Here is a 21,910-nt window from a genome sequence, read left to right on the forward strand (position 1 = left end):
AGCGGAGGTTAAGCAGACAGCTGGGGCAGATGTTTGAAGCCTAGGAAGGGGGTAATACCCACGGAGCTTCCCAGGCTACTAATATCAGCCCCCAGCTGAATACCTAGCCTTTACTAGCTATTAAAATGGAGGACCCCCCCAAAAAAATGACGTGGGGTCCCCCCTAATTTAATAGCTAGCAAAGGCTAGGCAGACAGCTGGGGGCTGATATTAATAGCCCAGGAAGGGAACCATGAATATTGGCCCCCTCCCAGGCTAGAAACACCAGCCCTCAGCCGCCCCAGAAATGGCGCATCCATAGGATGCGCCAATTCTGGCACTTAGCCTCGCTCTTCCACGCTGCCCTGGTGCGGTGGCAGGGGGTAATAGGGTTGGGGTTGATGTCAGCTTATAATGCCAGCTGACATCAAGCCCAGGTTAGTAATGGAGAGGCGTCTATAAGACACCCCCATTACTAACCCCATAGTCAAAGTTAAAAAAAAAACACAAACACCCAGAATAAAGTCCTTTAATTGAAATAAAGACACAATTCTTTATTGTTCTAAATTAAACCATACTTACCATCACGCCCATTCCAGCTGAAGCCAACGATCTCCTGCAATAAAAGAAAAATAATAAAGCAACCTCATCCTTACCTTTCCATGGTTCCCAGGACAGCTCCAGCTCTGCTACATCGAGATGACAGGCTGGACCGCAGCAGAACGCTGCCATCCAGCTTGCCATGCCGCACACACTGAGAAGCGCAGGCATGCTTGCGCTCCTCAGTGTCTGACTGTGACGGCATCCAGATGAGCCGACAATGAACTCGGCTCACCTCATGTACGTCACTGACAGCGTGGGAAAATTCTCCTGCACTCAGCGCTTCAGCGTGAGAAATTTCCCACGCTGTCAGTGACGTGCATGAGGTGAGCCGAGTTCATTGGACATGACCTCGGCTCATCTGGATGCCGTCACAGCCAGACACTGAGTAGCGCAAGCATGCCTGCGCTTCTCAGTGTCTGCGGGATGACAGGCTGGATGGCAGCGTTCTGCTGCGGTCCAGCCTGTCATCTCGATGTAGCAGAGCTGAAGCTGTCGTGGGAGCCATGGAAAGGTAAGGATGATGTTGCTTTATTATTTTACTTTTATTGCAGGAGATCATTGGCTTCAGCTGGAATGGGCGTGGCGGTAAGTATGGTTTAATTTAGAACAATAAAGAATTGTGTGTTTATTTCAATTAAAGGACTTTTTTCTGGGTGTTTGTGTTTTTTTTAAATACTTTACTAGAAATTCATGGTGGTCATGTCTAATATTGGCGTGACCCCATGAATTTCGGGCTTAGGGCCAGCTGATAATGCCAAGCTGGCCTTAACCCCTTTATTACCCAGTGAGCCACCGCACCAGGGCCCTGGATGAGTTGGGTACAGCGCCAGAAGATGGCGCTTCTATGAACGCGCCATTTTCCGCGGCGGCTGCGGACTGCAATTTGCAGCGGGTGGGGCCCAGAAAGCTTGGGCCTCCCTGCGCTGCAGATTCCAGCCCCCAGCTGCCTAGTTGTACCTGGCTGGACACAAAAATAGGGCGAAGCTCCACGTTTTTTTTTTTTAAATTCATGAAATTCATGGAATAATTAAGAAAAAAAGGGCTTCCCTATATTGTTGTGTCCGGCTAGGTACAAATAGGCAGCTGGTGGTTGGGAGCAGCCCGTTCCTGCCTGCTGTACCTGACTGGACACAAATATAGGGCGAAGCCCCACATCAATTTTTTTTTCATTATTTCATGAATTTCCTGAAATAATTTAAAAAAAATTGACGTGGGGCTTCGCCCTATATTTGTGTCCAGTCAGGTACAGCAGGCAGGAACGGGCTGCCCCCAACCACCAGCTGCCTATTTGTACCTGGTTGGACACAACAATATAGGGAAGCCCTTTTTTTCTTAATTATTCCATGAATTTCATGAAATAATTTAAAAAAAAAATGCGTGGGGCTTCGCCCTATTTTTGTGCCCAGCCAGGTACAACTAGGCAGCTGGGGGCTGGAATCTGCAGCGCAGGGAGGCCCAAGCTTTCTGGACCCCACCCGCTGCATATTGCAGTCCGCAGCCGCCCCAGAAAATGGCGCGTTCATAGAAGCGCCATCTTCTGGCGCTGTACCCAACTCATCCAGGGCCCTGGTGCGGTGGCTCACTGGGTAATAAAGGGGTTAAGGCCAGCTTGGCATTATCAGCTGGCCCTAAGCCCGAAATTCATGGGGTCACGCCAATATTAGACATGACCACCATGAATTTCTAGTAAAGTATTTAAAAAAACACAACACCCAGAATAAAGTCCTTTAATTGAAATAAACACACAATTCTTTATTGTTCTAAATTAAACCATACTTACCGTCACGCCCATTCCAGCTGAAGCCAATGTCTTCTGCAATAAAAGTAAAATAATAAAGCAACCTCATCCTTACCTTTCCATGGTTCCCACGACAGCTTCAGCTCTGCTACATCGAGATGACAGGCTGGACTGCAGCAGAACGCTGCCATCCAGCCTGTCATCCCGCGGACACTCAGAAGCGCAGGCATGCTTGCGCTCCTCAGTGTCTCGCTGTGACGGCATAAAGATGAGACAAGCTCATGTCCAATGAACTCGGCGCACCTCATACACGTCACTGACAGCGTGGGAGAATTCTCCTGCACTCAGCACTTCAGCGTGAAAATTCTCCCACGCTGTCAGTGACGTACATGAGGTGCGCCGAGTTCATTGGACATGAGCTTGTCTCATCTTTATGCCGTCACAAATTCTCACGCTGAAGCGCTGAGTGCAGGAGAATTTTCCCACGCTGTCAGTGACGTGCATGAGGTGAGCTCATTCATGTCCAATGATCTCAGCTCACCTCATGCACGTCACTGACAGCGTGGGAAAATTCTCCTGCACTCAGCGCTACAGCGTGAGAATTCTCCCACGCTGTCAGTGACGTGCATGAGGTGAGCTCATTCATGTCCAATGAACTCAGCTGACCTCATGCACGTCACTGACAGCGTGGGAGAATTCTCACGCTGAAGTGCTGAGTGCAGGAGAATTCTCCCACGCTGTCAGTGACGTGCATGAGGTGCGCCGAGTTCATTGGACATGAACTCGTTTCATCTTTATGCCGTCACAGCCAGACACTGCAGAGCGCAAGCATGCCTGCGCTTCTCAGTGTCTGCGGGATGACAGGCTGGATGGCAGCGTTCTGCTGCGGTCCAGCCTGTTATCTCGATGTAGCAGAGCTGAAGCTGTCGTGGGAACCATGGAAAGGTAAGGATGAGGTTGCTTTATTATTTTTCTTTTATTGCAGGAGATCGTTGGCTTCAGCTGGAATGGGCGTGACGGTAAGTATGGTTTAATTTAGAACAATAAAGGAATGTGTCTTTATTTCAATTAAAGGACTTTATTCTGGGTGTTTGTGTTTTCTTTTAACTTTGACTATGGGGTTAGTAATGGGGGTGTCTTATAGACGCCTCTCCATTACTAACCTGGGCTTGATGTCAGCTGGCATTATAAGCTGACATCAACCCCAACCCTATTACCCCCTGCCACCGCACCAGGGCAGCGTGGAAGAGCGAGGCTAAGTGCCAGAATTGGCGCATCCTATGGATGCGCCATTTCTGGGGCGGCTGACGGCTGGTGTTTCTAGCCTGGGAGGGGGCCAATATTCATGGTTCCCTTCCTGGGCTATTAATATCAGCCCCCAGCTGTCTGCCTAGCCTTTGCTAGCTATTAAATTAGGGGGGACCCCCACGTCATTTTTTTGGGGGGGGTCCTCCATTTTAATAGCTAGTAAAGGCTAGGTATTCAGCTGGGGGCTGATATTAGTAGCCTGGGAAGCTCCGTGGGTATTACCCCCTTCCCAGGCTTCAAACATCTGCCCCAGCTGTCTGCTTAACCTCCGCTAGAGACTAAAATTACGGGGAACCCCACGCCAATTTTTTTTAATAATAAATCCTTTATTTTAATACTAAATGACAAGTACAGTAACCAACACTGTCACTGTACTTATTATATATGTGACTGACATGTTTCTATCTATCTAATCTATGTTTGAAGCTCTATTCTGTCTGTTATAAATTGTCGGGTACAGATGCTGAATTGCCGGCCGGCTTTTTTAAAGAGACGGTGCATGAAAACACTATTATTTTTTTTAATAAATCCTTTGCAGTAAATGACAAGTACAGTAAGCAACACTGTCACAGTACTTCATATATATGTGACTGACATGTTTCTATCTATCTAATCTATGTGTGATTCTCTATTCCTTCTATTCTAAATTGTCGGGTACAGATGCTGAATTGCCGGCCGGCTTTTTTAAAGAGACGGTGCATGAAAACACTATTATTTTTTTTAATAAATCCTTTACACTAAATGACAAGTACAGTAAGCAACACTGTCACTGTGCTTCTTATATGTGTGACTGACATATTTCTATCTATCTAATCTATGTGTGATTCTCTATTCTTTCGGTTCTAAATTGTCGGGTACCGGTGTATGCCGCTGCTGAATTGCCGGCTTTTCATGTTTCACTGTGAGCACTGTTCCCATCGATTTGGGCAATCACTGTAATGCCACAACCACCATGGCTGTGGCATTACAGTGAGTGGCAGACAATCCCTGCATGATTGGTGCTCTAAATAGCGCCAGACATGCAGGACACGCTTTTGGTGCACCAACAGTTATCGAACATAACCTCGAACAGCCGAATTTTTTGCAAATCGTTCGGGTTCGTCGAACAACTCGAACACCACCCAAAACAGCTCGAATTTGAGATTGGCGAACAGTTCTAGTCGAACACCGCTCATCTCTAGTTACTAGGGCCTTACACAGAATAATATATAGACAACAATTTTGTGACATCTAGACATTACACCTGCAGGAGGTTTTTTGACATCCCATTCTGAATCCATAGACATTAAGGGGATTTTCTGTGACTTTTAATATTTTTGCATATGAGGCTGATAAGTAATCGGCAGGTAATGTTGGTGACATTTATGCACTCAGCACCCAATGACCCCGCTCAGTAACTTCACGTCGTCTACCACATGGATCAATTGCTGTGGTTCCTAAATGCTTACATGTTTCAATAATACCACTCTCAGTTGATCAAGGAATATTTAGGAGGGAAGAAGTTTCACAAACTGACCGGTTACATCCTATTACAGTACTATGCTTAAATTCGGAGATGTCTTAGAATGACCTATTGTTTCACAAATGTTTGTAAAGTCACACTGTATGACTATGTGCTTGATTTTATACATCTGTGGTAATGGGACTGATGAAAAATCTGAATTCAATTATTAACAGTTGTGTCCCGATCTTTTTGTGCCAATAGTGTAGTTGATATGTGTGCTATATGCTACTTATTTGCCACCAATTTGGCAGTTTTACTAAGGGGTTGTAGAAACACCATCATTATTTTGAATATCAACTGTATATTTGACTGATACAATGTGTTCTTACAGCAAAGAATAGTCAGACCTGCATTTTTTTGACTAAGGCTTTCCAAAATAAGACCTTTTATAACCCAGACACTTGTCTTATTTTCTGCTAACCTAAAGTGGTTTAGTTTATTTCTCTAAACATGTCCCAACTGGAAAGTACTGTGCTTTAAATTATCTAGACTCCTAAATGAGTACTTTTTCTGGTGTGTGGCCTTTCCATTTCTTACAGACTTAAATAGCTTTCTGAGCCCAATGGTAGCTAGGCAATACAAAGAAATGTATTGGATAATTTAATTTATTAAACACCACTGCTGGGAGACATGTTCACTAACCTACTGAGCTCGCAAGTATTTCCTGGCAAGTTCAAAGGTCTTTCTAATCATGAGCTTTACCCAAAACATGCTGCCTTCAAATTCTAAAGGAAGAGCAAAAATCTTGATACTTGATTTTGTAAATCACGTTCAGTTACATGTAGGGAACTGACAAAAGTGTATTGCATTGTTAGAATTGTGACCTTGAAGCTCTTGGGCCCCAGTGCTAAACAGAGCATCCATGATAATACATGCACCAATATAAATATTCCCCTGAGGTCACTCATGTGGGGCAATAATTCAGTGCCCAGGATAAAAAGAGCACAATACATCATTCCCATTAGTAAGTATATTTTAAAACCTTATGATTACTTATAATTAAAAGTTGTACATGCCCACCCTGGAAATCATTTTAATTATATTCTTTTTATTTAAAAGAGTCAAATATTCTATGTTGATAAACTTTAAAATATATTTTTGTTGAGGTTGGAGCTCTGTTCATCTGACACAAAGCTACAAATCTTCACATACATATAAAGTTAATTACCATACTTTTGGGACTATAAGACGCATCAGACCATAAGATGCAATCCAAATTTTCAGGAGGAAAAATAGGGAAAAAAAATTCAAATGGGGGTCCGTGTTACAGTCCGAATTCAGCTTACCGGCGGAAGGCAGACTTTGGTGGTGGAGCGGGGACACAGGAGGTGTTCGGAGGTGCGATGCTGCGAGTCCTATCCCAGGCTGGAAGAAAGGACAGCTCAGCGGTGCTCGGCGGCAGGAGTCAGGCAATGCTGCAGGTTCTGCGCTTGAAGGAGGGGATGCCTGGAGGTACGACGCTGCGGGGCGATGCTACGAGTCCCGGGTTAGTAGGAGGGGGTGTTTGCTGGTCCTCAGCGATACTCGGCAGTGCTTGGGCTCCATCAATATTTTATGAAAGTCCGGAGCCCCCGCACTTCCATGTTTTCTATGTGGTCGTCTCTGGGAATATTGCTGTGAGAGAACAATGCTGCCAATGCCCATAGAAGGGAGGAATAGGTAAGTATAATCGCGTGATTGCAGGGGGTGACAGATTCCCTTTAAGTGCTGCTGTCAATGTGTGATAGCGGCACTTACAGCACACCAACATGGGGGAGCACGTTTCCACATACCCATCGACTCCCCCTGATGCAATTGCAGGGCAGTGCTGTGTTGCTATGGCAATTCACTATGCTGAAGATCCCTGTGTTTACCATCATGATGTCCATTGAGAGTCAACCTGTGGCTGTTCTTCAAAGGAGACCGTGATTTTTCCTAATACAGCAATACTGAAATTTTGCTGTTTAAAGTATAGGTGATCAGATGATCGCAGAATTCAAGTTACCTGAAGGGACTATCAAATACAGTAACGAGTAAAAAAATATTTTAACTCCTTCACGACATGTGACATACAGTTAGGTCCATATATATTTGGACAGAGACAACAAAACAATTCAGATGCAGTTGAAGTTCAGACTTTCAGCTTTCATTTGAGGGTATCCACATTAAAATTGGATGAAAGGTTTAGGAGTTTCAGCTCCTTATCATGTGCCACCCTGTTTTTAAAGGGACTAAAAGTAATTAGACAGATTAAATAATTGTAAATAAAATGTTCATTTCTAGTACTTGGTTGAAAACCCTTTGTTGGCATTGACTGCCTGAAGTCTTGAACTCATGGACATCACCAGACGCTGTGTTTCCTCCTTTTTGATGCTCTGCCAGGCCTTCACTGCGGTGGTTTTCAGTTGCTGTTTGTTTGTGGGCCTTTCTGTCTGAAGTTTAGTCTTTAGCAAGTGAAATTCATGCTCAATTGGGTTGAGATCAGGTGACTGACTTGGCCATTCAAGAACATTCCACTTCTTTGCTTTAATAAACTCCTGGGTTGCTTTGGCTTTATGTTTTGGGTCATTGTCCATCTGTAGTATGAAACGACGACCAATCAGTTTGGCTGCATTTGGCTGGATCTGAGCACACAGTATGGCTCTGAATACATCAGAATTCATTTGGCTGCTTCTGTCCTGTGTCACATCATCAATAAACACTAGTGACCCAGTGCCACTGGCAGCCATGCATGCCCAAGCCATCACACTGCCTCCGCCGTGTTTTACAGATGATGTGGTATGCTTTGGATCATGAGCTGTACCACGCCTTTGCCATACTTTTCTCTTTCCATCATTCTGGTAATGGTTGATCTTGGTTTCATCTGTCCAAAGAATGTTCTTCCAGAACTGTGCTGGCTTTTTTAGATGTTTTTTAGCAAAGTCCATTCTAGCCTTTTTATTCTTGATGCTTATGAGTGGCTTGCACCGTGCAGTGAACCCTCTGTATTTACTTTCATGCAGTCTTCTCTTTATGGTAGATTTGGATATTGATACACCTACCTCCTGGAGAGTGTTGTTCACTTGGTTGGCTGTTGCAAAGGGGTTTCTCTTCACCATGGAGATTATTCTGCGATCATCCACCACTGTTGTCTTCCGTGGGCGCCCAGGTCTTTTTGCATTGATGAGTTCACCAGTGCTTTCTTTCTTTCTGAGGATGTACCAAACTGTAGATTTTGCCACTCCTAATATTGTAGCAATTTCTCGGATTTTTTTTTCTGTTTTTGCAGCATAAGGATGGTTTGTTTCACCTGCATGGAGAGCTCCTTTGACCACATGTTTACTTCACAGCAAAACCTTCCAAATGCAAGCACCACACCTCAAATCAACTCCAGGCCTTTAATCTGCTTAATTGAGAATGACATAACGAAGGGATTGCCCACACCTGTCCATGAAATTGCCTTGGAGTCAATTGTCCAATTACTTTTGGTCCCTTTAAAAACAGGGTGGCACATGTTAAGGAGCTGAAACTCCTAAACCCTTCATCCAGTTTTAATGTGGATACCCTCAAATGAAAGCTGAAAGTCTGAACTTCAACTGCATCTGAATTGTTTTGTTTAAAATTCATTGTGGTAATGTCTAGAACCAAAATTAGAAAAATGTTGTCTCTGTCCAAATATATATGGACCTAACTGTATATATACGTGATATGTCATCTCTCTAATTTTGATGTGGGCTCCGGCGCTGAGCCCGCATCTTTCCCCACACATAAAAGATGATTTAGTCAGCTGTCATGTGCCTTTAACACCCCTGAATGGATCAGTACTCCACTCACGGCTGTTATCCATTTAAATCCCGCTGTCAATCTCTCACAGCAGGATTTAACATGCACCAGCTGCAAGCGTATCACAAATCGCGCCCTTCGACGCCCCTATCACGTGATTGGGCGCACCGATGGGTTGTCATGACAGCCGGGGGTCTGCTGAAGACCCCCGTGACTGTCATTAGGAATCTCCTGTGAACACCAGCTCGAAGCCGGCCTTTATAGGAGATCGGCATTTTTTGCTATGTATAGCACAGGCTATCGGATGACCACTACTTCAAATCTCCTAAGATGACTATTTAATATAGTAAAAAGGGAAAAAACGTTTTGAAAAATATGAAAAAAATAAAAAAATACACGAGTTCAAATTACCCCCCTTTTGCCCCATAGAAAATAAAACTATTAAAAAAGTACACATATTTGGTATAGCTGGGTTCAGAAATGTCCGATCTATCAAAATATAAAATAAATAAATTAGATTAATAAATGGTGTAGCGAGAAAAGAAATTGGAAAGTTTTTTTGGGCCGTTGCAACATTGCAATAAAATGCAACAGGAGGCGATCAAATCAAAACATCAAATCTACTCAAAATTGGTATCAGTAAAAACTTCAGCAATGGGCGCAAAAAATAAGGCCTCACCTGGCCCTAGAACTCGAATAATGAAAATGGCACTGGTAAAAAGGCAAAAAATGCAAAACCTTTTTTAATACAAATTTCAGAATTTTTTTTCACCACTTAAACAAAAAATAAACTATACAGTTGTGCTCAAAAGTTTACATACCCCGGCAGAATTTTTCCTTTCTTGGCCTATGAATAACCTTTTTCTCCACTCATGGTTATTGGTTGGGTGAAGCAATTTATTGTCAAACTACTGTGTTTTCTCTTTTTAAATCTTAATGACAACCAAAAACATCCAAATGACCCTGATCAAAAATCCACATACCCTAGTGATTTTGGCCTGATAATATGCGCAGAATTTGACACAAATGGGTTTGAATGGCTACTAAAGGTAACATCCTCACCTGTGACCTGTTTGCTTGTAATCAGTCTGTGTGCATAAAAGCTGAGTGAGTTTCTGGGATCCAGATAGACTCTGGCATCTTTCATCCAGCCACTGACGTTTCTAGATTGTGAGTCATGGGAAAAGCAAAAGAATTGTCAACTGATCTATGGGAAAAGGTATTTGAACTGTATAACACAGGAAAGGGATACAAAAAAAATATCCAAGGAATTGATAATGCCAGTCAGCAGCGTTCAAACTCTGATTAACAAATGGAAAATCAGGGGCTCTGTAAAAACCAAACCACGGTCAGGTAGACCAACAGAAATTACGGACACAACTGCCAGGCAAATTGTTCGGGATGCAAAGAAAAACCCACAAATAACATCAGCTGAAATTCAGGACTCACTAGCGGTGTGGCTGTTTCAAGATGCACAATAAGGAGGCATTTGAAGAAAAATGGGCCGCATGGCCAAGTCACCAGAAGAAAGCCATTACTGCGCAAATGCCACAAAGTATCTCACCTACAATATGCCAAACAGCACAGAGACAAGCCTCAAAACTTCTGGTACAAGGTAATTTGGAGTGATGAGACCAAAATTGATCTTTTTGGCCACAACCATAAACGTTACATTTGTAGAGAGGTCAACAAGGCCTATGATGAAAGGAACACCATTCCTACAGTAAAGCATGGAGGTGGATCGCTGATGTTTTGAGGATGTGTGAGCTACAAAGGCACAGGAAACTTGGTAAAAGTTGAAAGAAAGATGAATGCAGCACGTTATCAGCAAATACTGGAGGCAAATTTGCACTCATCAGCTCAGAAGCTGCGCTTGGGACGTACTTGGATGTTCCAACATGAAAACGATCCAAAATACAAGGCCAAGTCGACCTGTCATTGGCTACAGCAGAACAAAGTGAAGGTTCTGGAGTGGCCATCTCAGTCTCCTGACCTCAATATCATTGAGCCACTCTGGGGAGATTTCAAGGGCGCAGTTCATGCTAGACATACTAGACAGCCCAGGAATTTACAGGAACTGGAGGCTTTTTGCCAAGAATAATGGGCAGCTTTACCATCTGAGAAATTAAAGAATCTCATCCACAACTACCACAAAAGACTTCAAGCTGTCATTGATGTTAGAGGGGGCAATACACAGTATTAAGAAATGGGGTATGTGAACTTTTGATCAGGGTCATTTGGATGTTTTTGATTGTCCTTAAGATTTAAAAAGAGAAAACTCAGTAGTTTGACAATAAATGGCTTCACCCAACCAATAACCATGAGTGGAGAAAAAGTTTTTTGTTATCATATTCTCTGAAACAAGGCCAAGAAAGGAAAAATTCTGCCGGTGTATGTAAACTTTTGAGCACAACTTTACATGCTTGGCATCTGCATACTCCTGCTTACCTGGGGAATCATATTACTAGCTCAGTTTTACCATATAGGATACATGGTAAATAAAAAAACAATTGTGAAATTGCAATAAAATTGATAAAGATGTCTGATCGCCATGCAAAAATGAAAACCCCAAAATTGCAAATTTGCTCTTTTTTTGCCACAGCAATGCTGAAAACAAATGAAATGTGTAGTGTAGTGATGAAAACGGTGTTTCTCTCCCAAAATGCATAAAATTGATAAAGATGTCTGATCGCCATGCAAAAAACAAGCCCGAAAAATAAAAACATTATTGGTCTCAGAAAACGGCGACACAAACCCAAAAATTTTTTTCACCAATTTCTGATTTTTTTTTATCACTAAAATAATTAAATAACTGGGCAAGTTTGGTATCGCTGTAATTGTACTGATGTGGAGGATCATGATGCAAAGTCATTTTTACCATACTCTGACTGCCATAAAAACAAAACCCAAATAAGAATTGTTCTTTATACACAATTTTACAGCACTTGAAATTTATTTCTTATTTTTCAGTTCATTGTATGGTAAAATTGGTACTGTCATTCAAAAGTACAACTTGTCCTTCTGTAAAGAAGCCCTCATATGTCCATGTGGACAGAATAATAGCAAAGTTATGCATCTTGGAAGAAGGGGAGGAAAATATGAAGACACAAAAATAAAAATTGACCGTGATGGGAAGGGGTTAAAAAAAATAAACTGTTCCAAGTACTCTAAGGATACATTAAAACAAATTAAGCTCAGAATGGTGGAAAAAGGTTTCTTTTATTTTTTATAACTTACATTTACTTTAAGCAATGAGGTTGATAATTATACTAGATCATATGAAATAGTGACTCATCATGTATCAGAAGTGTACTATGTATGGTCCAAATGTTTTATTATCAGAACACTTACATTTGCAATGTCTCTTAACATGATTTAATTGGTTGGTAAACTAAATTAAAACTAGATATTGTACAGTTAGAAATGCTGAATTTGCCAGGCTGTATTGACAATAGATCCGACACTATTTTGCTGAAGGTAGGGGGCAACTTTTAGCCTTGTGCATGCACCATTGTAATGTTGAGGCTATGAGTTGGTTGCATGCAGTATTGCGTCTGTCCGTGTGTGTATAAAAATGGCTTTATCATACATTACAGACAAATATCACCATGAAATGACCTTGAAATGAAAACAGTTGGAAATAGTTATTTTCATATAATGCAAATCTACACATATAGAGGTGTAGATGGAAGCTTCTGGGCACCTAACTACTGCCCCCATATCTTTGTAGACTGTAAGATTGTGAGCAGGGCTCTCACTCCTCTTGGTATCTGGTGAACTATGTGTTACTCTGTTATGTCTTTATTGTCTGTATTTATTGCTGCTGAATATGTTGGTGCTATAGAAATAAAATGATTTTTATTATTACTTTGTTAGATAGTTATATAGGTTAAAATAAGACACAGGTCCAACATGAAGTTCAACCTTTCTCCACCACTTATACAGTACAGACCAAAAGTTTGGACACACCTTCTCATTTAAAGATTTTTCTGTATTTTCATGACTATGAAAATTGCACATTCACACTGAAGGCATCAAAACTATAAATGAACACATGTGGAATTATATACTTAACAAAAAAGTGTGAAACAACTGAAAATATGTCTTATATTCTAGGTTCTTCAAGGTAGCCACCTTTTGCTTTGATGACTGCTTTGCACACTCTTGGCATTCTCTTGATGAGCTTCAAGAGGTAGTCACCAGAAATGGTCTTCCAACAATCTTGAAGGAGTTCCCAGAGATGATTAGCACTTGTTGGCCCTTTTGCCTTCACTCTGCGGTCCCTCTCACAGCAAACCATCTCGATTGGGTTCAGGTCTGGTGACTGTGACTGTGGAGGCCACCCGTAATAAAAAACGGGGCAAAAAACAATGCTTTTTCATCATGCCGCCAAAAAAGTTTAATAAAACGCGGTCAAAAAGTTGTGTATATATAAAAATGGCATCACTGAAAATGTCATCTTATCCCAAAAAGTCAAGTAGCCACCATACAGCTCCATCAGTGGAGAAATAAAAAAGTTATAGCTCTCAGAATATAGCGAGGCAAAAACAATTATTTTTTTCTATAAAATACTTTTTATTGTGTAAAAGTGGCGAAACATAAAAAAATGATATAAATGTGGTATTGCTTTAATGATACTGACCTGAAGAATAAAGCTGCCTTATCACTTTTACCATATGGTGAACGACATAAAAAAACCCCCAAAATTCCCGGATTGCTGGTTGTTGTTCATTCTACCTCACAAAAATCGGAATAGAAAGTGATCAAAGAACATTATGTGCCTGAAAATGGTACCAATTAAAACGTCAACTCTTGCCGCAAAAAATAAACCATCACATAACCCTGTCAGCAGAAATATAGAAAAATTATAGCTCTCAAAATATGGTGATGCAAAAACTATTTTTTGCAAAAAAAAGCGTCTTTTAGTGTGTGACAGCAGCCAAACAAAAAAAACCTGATACAAATCTGGTATCGCTATAATAGCACCGACCCAAAGAATAAAGTCGTCAATTTTTGATATGCTGTTGATTTGTTTATTCTGCCTCCCAAAGATCGCAGTAAGGCTTGGCTCACATTATCCTGCATTCCTGCGGAGCGCTTACACTGGGGCTTCCATGTAAATCTCTGAAATATGTGATTCAGACAGAACCCCCAATGGCAGATAACCTATAATGAGGCAGATGGAGACACTGTGGACTCAGTCTGGCCTATGATTCGGCGGTGTCTGTCTTTTTTACGGTGCATAAAAGCACGGTTGGCCACAGTCTTGTGCACCTCTGAAAAGAAGGACACTGCTGAACAGAGGCCAGACAGAGTCTAGAGTAACTGTGCTGCCTCATTATAGTGAATGGATCCCTCAGATCCATTGGTTTCATCACTCGAAGATTTAGATAGAAACCCCGGTGTAAGTGCTCAGCGTGATCCAAAATATTATGTAAAATGTTCCCAATAAAAGCTTGAACTCAATCACCAAAAAAAGAAAGTCCCCTCACAGGTCCATTATCTGTCAATGGAAATATAGGGGGCACAATAAATTGTATGGTCTATTTTCTCCTTTTACCCTTGTAAAAATGAAAACTTTGGGGCAAAGCAAATATTTTTGCTGAAAAATGTCTTTTTTAATTTTCACAGTTCAACTTTACAAAATTCTGTGAAGCACCTTTGGGTTCAAGGTATTCTCCACACCTCTAGATAAATTCCTTGAGAGGTGTAGTTTCCAAAATGGGGTCACATGTTGGGGGTTTCCAATGTTTAGGTACATTAGGAGCTTTGAAAACACGACATCTCGTCCGCTATCAATTCTAGCTAATTTTGCGTTCCCGAAGTCAAATGGTGCTCCTTCTGAACCTTGCTGTGCCCCCAAATAGTAGTTTTCCACATATGGGGTATCGGCGTACTCAGCAGAAATTGCACAACAACTGATAGGGTCCATTTTCTCCTGTTTCCCTTGTGAAAATGCAATATTTGGGGCTAAATCAACATTTTAGTGGGAAAAAATAAAATTTTAATTTTTTCTTTAGGCATTGCTTTAATTCTTATGAAGCATCTAAAAGTTAATAAACTTATTGAGCACTATAAGGGGTGCAGTTTTCAAAATGGTGTGACTTTTGGTTGTTTTCTGTCACACAGGCCCTTTAAAGAGGTTGTCCACTAATAGGACAACCCCTTCTTAAACTAACAGTTCTGCCCCGTTAAAATTAAAAAAACCTATACTCACCTCCTGTGCCGGCTCTGTTCCAGCGGTATCATCACTCGCGGTCCCAGGGCTCTGATGCGGTGGAATGACACGTGATGCCCGGCACCCAGTCGCCGGGATCAGCTGCAGCCCTGGCTTCCTCTTCATGTTCCGTTTGTCCGAAGGAGGAGCAGTGACGCCTGCGCTGATTTTCAAAATTTTCACAAATAAATGTATAAAATATCGTCCTGAATTTACCACTAAAATGAATACAATGTGTTGCTAAAAAACAATCTCAGAATGCCTGGGATATTGAAGTGTTCCAGAGCTGTTACCACATAAAGTGACACTGGTCAGAATTGGAAAATTTGGTATGGTCAGGAAAGTGAAAACAGGCTCGGTAGCGAAGGGGTAAACTAGGGAGAGATTGACCATTCGGCAAGCATAGAGTGAGAGAGAAAGTGTATGTCTTCTTTGTACAGGCAGCAAAGGCAAGGCCTAAACATTTCTCACAGCAATGGGTTCATGATATCCTGCAAAGAGCATTAGTGCAATCCTAGAGTTCATCTTTTGCAAGACCCAACTCACGTATAGCACTGTGCACAAAATATTTACAGGCAGTATTACCAGGCATGCTGTACTATATCTTAGTAAATGGCCCTTCATTATCTTTACAGGGGGCTATGTTGTTCTGCTTGCTTTTTAGATAGTTCTTATTCATAGATTCACTGCACGAGGTATAGGCTGAGTTCACACTTGTATTGTCAATTCTGTGTTGAGTTTTTTTATAGGAGTAGAAAAATGAAATTGAGGGCAGTGCTGGATCTTCAATGTGAAATAAACTAATGGTTCCATCGTGTCTGTCATTTTCACTGGAAGAATAGCCCTGCATCTTGTACTATTCTTCATGTCAATGGAAGCTTCTGACAGAGCCTTACACATGCCATATAGACTATGCATAGAATGAGTTGAGAATACTTTTGTCCATTACACTTGAAATGTTCTGCTGAAGGTATGCCTCAGATATCAGCTATGTTATGCCTATACAGTGGTATACCTTTGCTCCTGACTAGTGTTGAGCGATACCTTCCGATATCAGGAAATATCGGATCGGATTGGATCGGGCCGATACCCAAAAAGTATCGGATATCGCCAATTCCTATACCGGAAACCAATGCAAGTCAAAGGGACACAAATATCGGAATGAAAATAAACCCTTTCTTTCCTTGTAGGTTAATTCTACATGAAGGAAAACAACTAATAATAATGTAGAATGTATTGGGGGAGGTGGTTGCCCAAATCGATGGGAACAGTGCTCACAATGAAACATGAAAAGCCGGCAATTCAGCAGCGGCATACACCGGTACCCAACAATTTAGAACAGAAAGAATAGAGCTTCACACATAGATTAGATACATAGAGACATGTCAGTCACATATATAAGAAGTACAGTGATAGTGTTGATTACTGTACTTGTCTTTTAGTGTTAAAATAAAGGATTTATTAAAAAAAAATTGGCGTGGGGCTCCCCGTAATTTTAGGCTCTAGCGGAGGTTAAGCAGACGGCTGGGGCAGATGTTTGAAGCCTGGGAAGGGGGTAATACCCACGGTGCTTCCCAGGCTACTAATATCAGCCCCCAGCTGAATACCTAGCCTTTACTAGCTATTAAAATGGGAGACCCCCCCAAAAAATGACGTGGGGTCGCCCCTATTTTAATAGCTAGCAAAGGCTAGTCAGACAGCTGGGGGCTGATATTAATAGGCCAGGAAGGGTGCCATGAATATTGGCCCCCTCCCAGGCTAGAAACACCAGCCTCAGCTGCCCCAGAAATGGCGCATCCATAGGATGCGCCAATTCTGGTGCTTAGCCTCGCTCTTCCACGCTGCCCTGGTGCGGTGGCAGGGGGTAATAGTGGTGGGGTTCATGTCAGCGCCAGCTGCCATGAAGCCCAGGTTAGTAATGATGGGCGTCTATAAGACACCCCCATTACTAACCTACAAAGTGTTAAAAAGAAAAAATACACACTACACCCAGAAAAAAATAATTTATTTGAAATAAAACACACCATTTTATTTAATTCTTAGTTTACTAAAAAAAAATAGTTACCTGTCCACATTCCTGCGCTGATCTCCCATGCACAGCTGTCACATCTCGAGATGGTGACGGCTGTGCATGGCTGCTGTAAGCTCACACTGCCGGGAACATGTCCGCTCCCGGCAGCGTGAGCCCCTGACTGAGGTCACCGGAGTGCATTCAGGCAGCGCTGCTCCGGAGACCCCCTTTACAACACTGCTGTACCGTGGGAATTTCTCACGGTACAGCAGGGCCGTAAAGGAGCTAACTGGAGCAGCCTGCCTGAACTTCGGCGAACCCGCTTATGCAATGACGGGGTTGCTTTACGGCCCCGTCATTCTAACGGCAGCAGCAGTTCAGAGCGGTCACATTCTATGTGGCTGCTCTAAACTGGAGATCTTCGTGGGACACTCATGGACTACTATGGAGGGGTAAGGATAAGGTTGTGGTTTATTATTTTACATTTTATTACAGGAGATCGATGGCTTCGGGGAATTAGGTGTCTAGGTGAGTATAGGTGTAGTTTTTTATTTTTTACTTTATTTTAGGTGGCGATCGGCGGGGACAGGTAATGTATAAACTAATTTATTTTAGCTAACCACTGGCCACCAATGAAATGTATTTAAAATTTGTTGGGGACCAAAAACAAAAAAATATATATGGGGGCTTAAAAAAATAAAAGATGTATAGGAGCAAAAATAACATGGGGCAGTTTAAATAGCAGGATCAGGCTGATGGGAACTACTGCTCCCATCGAGCTGATCCTGCTGGCACGAGTGGACGGGGGACAGACATAGGCCGATGGGAGTAGTAGTGTCACATCGGCCTATGTCTGCCTGCACGTACACACCCGCAGACATCGCGCACACACCCGCACACATCGCACAGACACCGCGCACACACTAATCATGACCGGTCTGATGGTCTGGGAGGTGTGGCTGACCTGTGCAGCCGTGGGAAAGTTCATGTGAGTTCATGCAATGCAGTCAAGCATGAACTCACATGAACCCTCTGAGGGCACCGCGGCTACTTCAAATGAACAGCTGATCAGCATCACCTGATACCTCAGCTGTTCATTTGAAATAACCGGCGGGAAAGCGCAGCACAGAACGGGAAAGACGGCAGTGAAGTCTTTTCGCTCCCCGCTCCTTGGTGCTGCGCTCCCCGCCCGATCCTAACTTATGATTGGGATGGGAGGTGGCGAGGGGAGCGGAGGATCGGGGTGGGAGGCTGCGGGGAAGCAGTATGGGGCTGTGTGATTGTTTAAAAGCCGGCTGCTTTTTACCGCCCGCCAGCTTTTAAACAATCAGGAGAATTCTCTCACGCTGGGATGGCATTCTGATGACAGGCTGGATCGCAGCTGATCACTGCCATCCTGCTTGTCATCCTTCAGAGACACTGCAGAGCGCAGGCATTATGGGAACTTCCGATTCCGGTATCCGATATTCTAAAAGTATCGGAACTCAGTATCGGAACTCCGATACCACAAATATCGGCCGATACCCGATATTACAGTATCGGAATGCTCAACACTACTCCTGACACCCACTAAAAATGGTATTTTTGCACTGAGTTGTATTAAAAATGGTAGTTGACTTCAATGTTGAGAACATGAGAGCAAAGCAGTGACCCCCTACTGTATGGTGCATGTAAAGTTTCTCCACACACATTATGATGCCCCCACAGTGACTTCCGCACATATTACGAGGCCTCACAGTGCCCTCTATAATTACTGACTGCCAAAAAAAGCCCCATTCCCCCAATGTGCTGCTCCAATCTGTGCTATGTGTGGACTGGGGCTCCACACTGCACAATCTAGAGATGTTATTGCACCTACTGCGCTGATACTCAGACGCACAGGCTGCATGGTAGAGCAGAGAGTTGACTGCTCCCTGTTCCACCATTGTGTGCAGATAGTGTTGAAATTGAGACACTAGACAGTGCTGGGCCTTCCCAACTCACAGGCCCCATAGCGCCTTGTACAATATGCAGTTTGCCACTGGATATGAACCCACTGTACCTTTTGAAATAAAAATACATTTGCCAAGGTTTCGCAGGTGGGAATCCTCTAGAGAGCCACAGAAGTTTACTAAAGAGTTTTGCTGTGAACTTACCTGAACTGTATTTGTCAATTGTAGCAGATATAGTTTCACCATTTGGCAAAAATCACTATAATATCCTGATTTGCTTGATATCTGTTGTACTTCAAATAAACTACAATATATTAATTTAAATATCAGAGTTAGCCTACTGCATACATTAGAGCCCCAACGAGCTAAATGACAAAAAACACTCTGCTCTATATAGCTGCCTAATATTTATATACTGTAAATATATATCAAATATTAGTTATATACTGTTATATAGTTACGTAAACCTAAACCACAGTACATGACTATGTTAATAAAGTATTGTTCATTGATCCATGCTTTGGATAGGTACTTCTATTGAAAATAGCCGTAAAATTGATTATATCCTCTGTTCGCTTTTGTTTTAATGTAAATGGGCTATTATACTCTCTTTACATGTATTTTGTATAATTTGCCATCTTACGCTTTCTTTGGTTGTCATTTATACTTTTAGTTCTGATGAAGGCCATGTAATTGGCCGAAACGTCAAATTGATTTGCATAGAGTGGATGAACCTGTACTAATAAAATACAAATTACGTTTTTTGCATTGACTTTGGAGTGCCGAATTTATTGTTACATAATTTGTGGAGTGGAATCCTATTTGTGCACCCAAAAAATTCTTAGGATTGCCTCCCACCCTTTTTTTGCTATATTAATAAAGCTACAGCCAATGGAGTGTACTGTACATGACATAAAGGCATTCAGTACTTATGCGAAAATCTTTTACAGAATCTAAGTGTGAGATAATGTATCTGTGATTTAAGCAGAGGATGAGACTCTCTGGTCAATCCCTTCCCATAATCTATATACATATACCTGGTCCTGGGACCTGCTCTTCTATAGAATGTCATAGATTTCTGGATACTGTAGATCTGAAGGATTGTTTTATTCTGTACAATAAAAGGATACAGTCCCACATGACATTAAGCAAAGATGGAGGCTATTGTCAATGTAGAATACTTTTATCAATGACATGTCTAGACTATACATGATAACAAAAGCTTTTACCGGTAAAGTCATTCGAAGATGAGATCAACCAGGCCAACAGGTACAGTGATGAATGACATCTCACTTGATAACTAAGAAGATATCAGACATTTAGAGCATGGTTAGCTGTCAGCTTTCCAGTATATTTAGAGACAAGGATCTGGCTTATCCCTTCCTCTTAATATGCAAAAAAGTATTAATTAATGTTGGTGGAAAATTGATGATGATTTTTTTGACCTACGTATGCTTATAACATTTTCGCAGAATGATTGCAGCCAGTCTATTGAAAGTGTATAAATAAACTATTAAATATAATGTTCTTAAGATATCCATTTTAAAAAGTCAATAATATGAATTTTATGGTCACTTGATAACATTTCTAAATTACTTTTGACTGCAATGTGCTCTAAAATTACTGTCCGGATGCACTTGTTGCTTTTCCCTGCAACCATTGCCAAGCAAAAGGATGTCGGCACTGCTGAGAAGAGCCACGTATGCTGTCAAATCAGTTGCCATCGGAGCAATTTTTCAGGGTCACTTATGATGGTGGTATGATGATGTGATTACTCAGACATGACACTAGCTAGAACCCACATCTATTTTTTTGCAATGCATGTACTAATCAATTTAATGATAATCAATAAATCTGATAAAAAAAATATAACTAGCCCTGGGGCCATATTTTATTGTCAAATACTTATTATTGCTTTGCTTTGCTTTGAATATATAAGGGGATATTTATAAAATTAGTTTCACCAAAAAACTGTCTTTAATAATTAGTGGCTAATTCATTATGTGTTTTAGACGCTTTCTGTGCCTTGCCCAAAAAAGGATTTACTTGTGCTTTAGTAGAAAGGGGACATGTTCTGACAACTTTGGTGCATGACAAAAAGTTTTTGCACAAATTTGTTGTATAGAGTAAGCCAACTAATAGGTGGGTTAATCTTAGACCAGACAATCTAAAGATGATTGAGTATTGTCTCGCTGAGAGATCAGGTCACAGCTACTGCTCGTAGAAGTCTATGGACAGGGGAGATGGAAACACAGCTGCAGAGCTGTTTGACCTGAATGCTGGATTCACAGTTGCACTTCTTAGTAGTGCCATATAATGTCCTCCCAAGGCATGGGTGTATTTGTTTTTTTGCACCACATGCCACTTGTGCTCTATTTTTTCCACAGCTGGATACCCACTAAATGCAACAGAATCTAGAAAGTGGAGTAGAAAATGCAATATAATAAAAAACATAAACATTTTAACTAGGCCTCATGCATATGTCCATTACTAAGATTCATATTGAACAGATCCTAAATCCAGAAAAATCAACAGTCTGCTATAGGTCTGTTAGAGGGGTTGTGCACTAATAGGACAACCTCTTCTGAATCCTTATGTTTGCCCCAGTGAAATAATAACACTTATACTCATCTCTGGTGTTGGCACCATTCTTGCGGTGTCATCACTGGCTCTCCCATGGATAGCGTGACATTGTTTAGTTCCATGATCACTGCAGCCAATCAGCACTGGCTTCACTCTCCCCTCCATCGAATAAATCAAAACATCCGGAGTCAGTTTGAAAGCAGCCACAGCTCTCACTTCCTCTGGATGTCAATACCATTCGTTGTAGAGGAGAGTTAAGCCAGCGCTGATGACAACTGATCTGATCAGCTGTCAT

The sequence above is a fragment of the Phyllobates terribilis genome, unplaced genomic scaffold, assembly GCF_046119375.1.
Source record: "Phyllobates terribilis strain yellow unplaced genomic scaffold, ASM4611937v1 Scaffold_4__5_contigs__length_816908805, whole genome shotgun sequence".
Taxonomy (NCBI): domain Eukaryota; kingdom Metazoa; phylum Chordata; class Amphibia; order Anura; family Dendrobatidae; genus Phyllobates; species Phyllobates terribilis.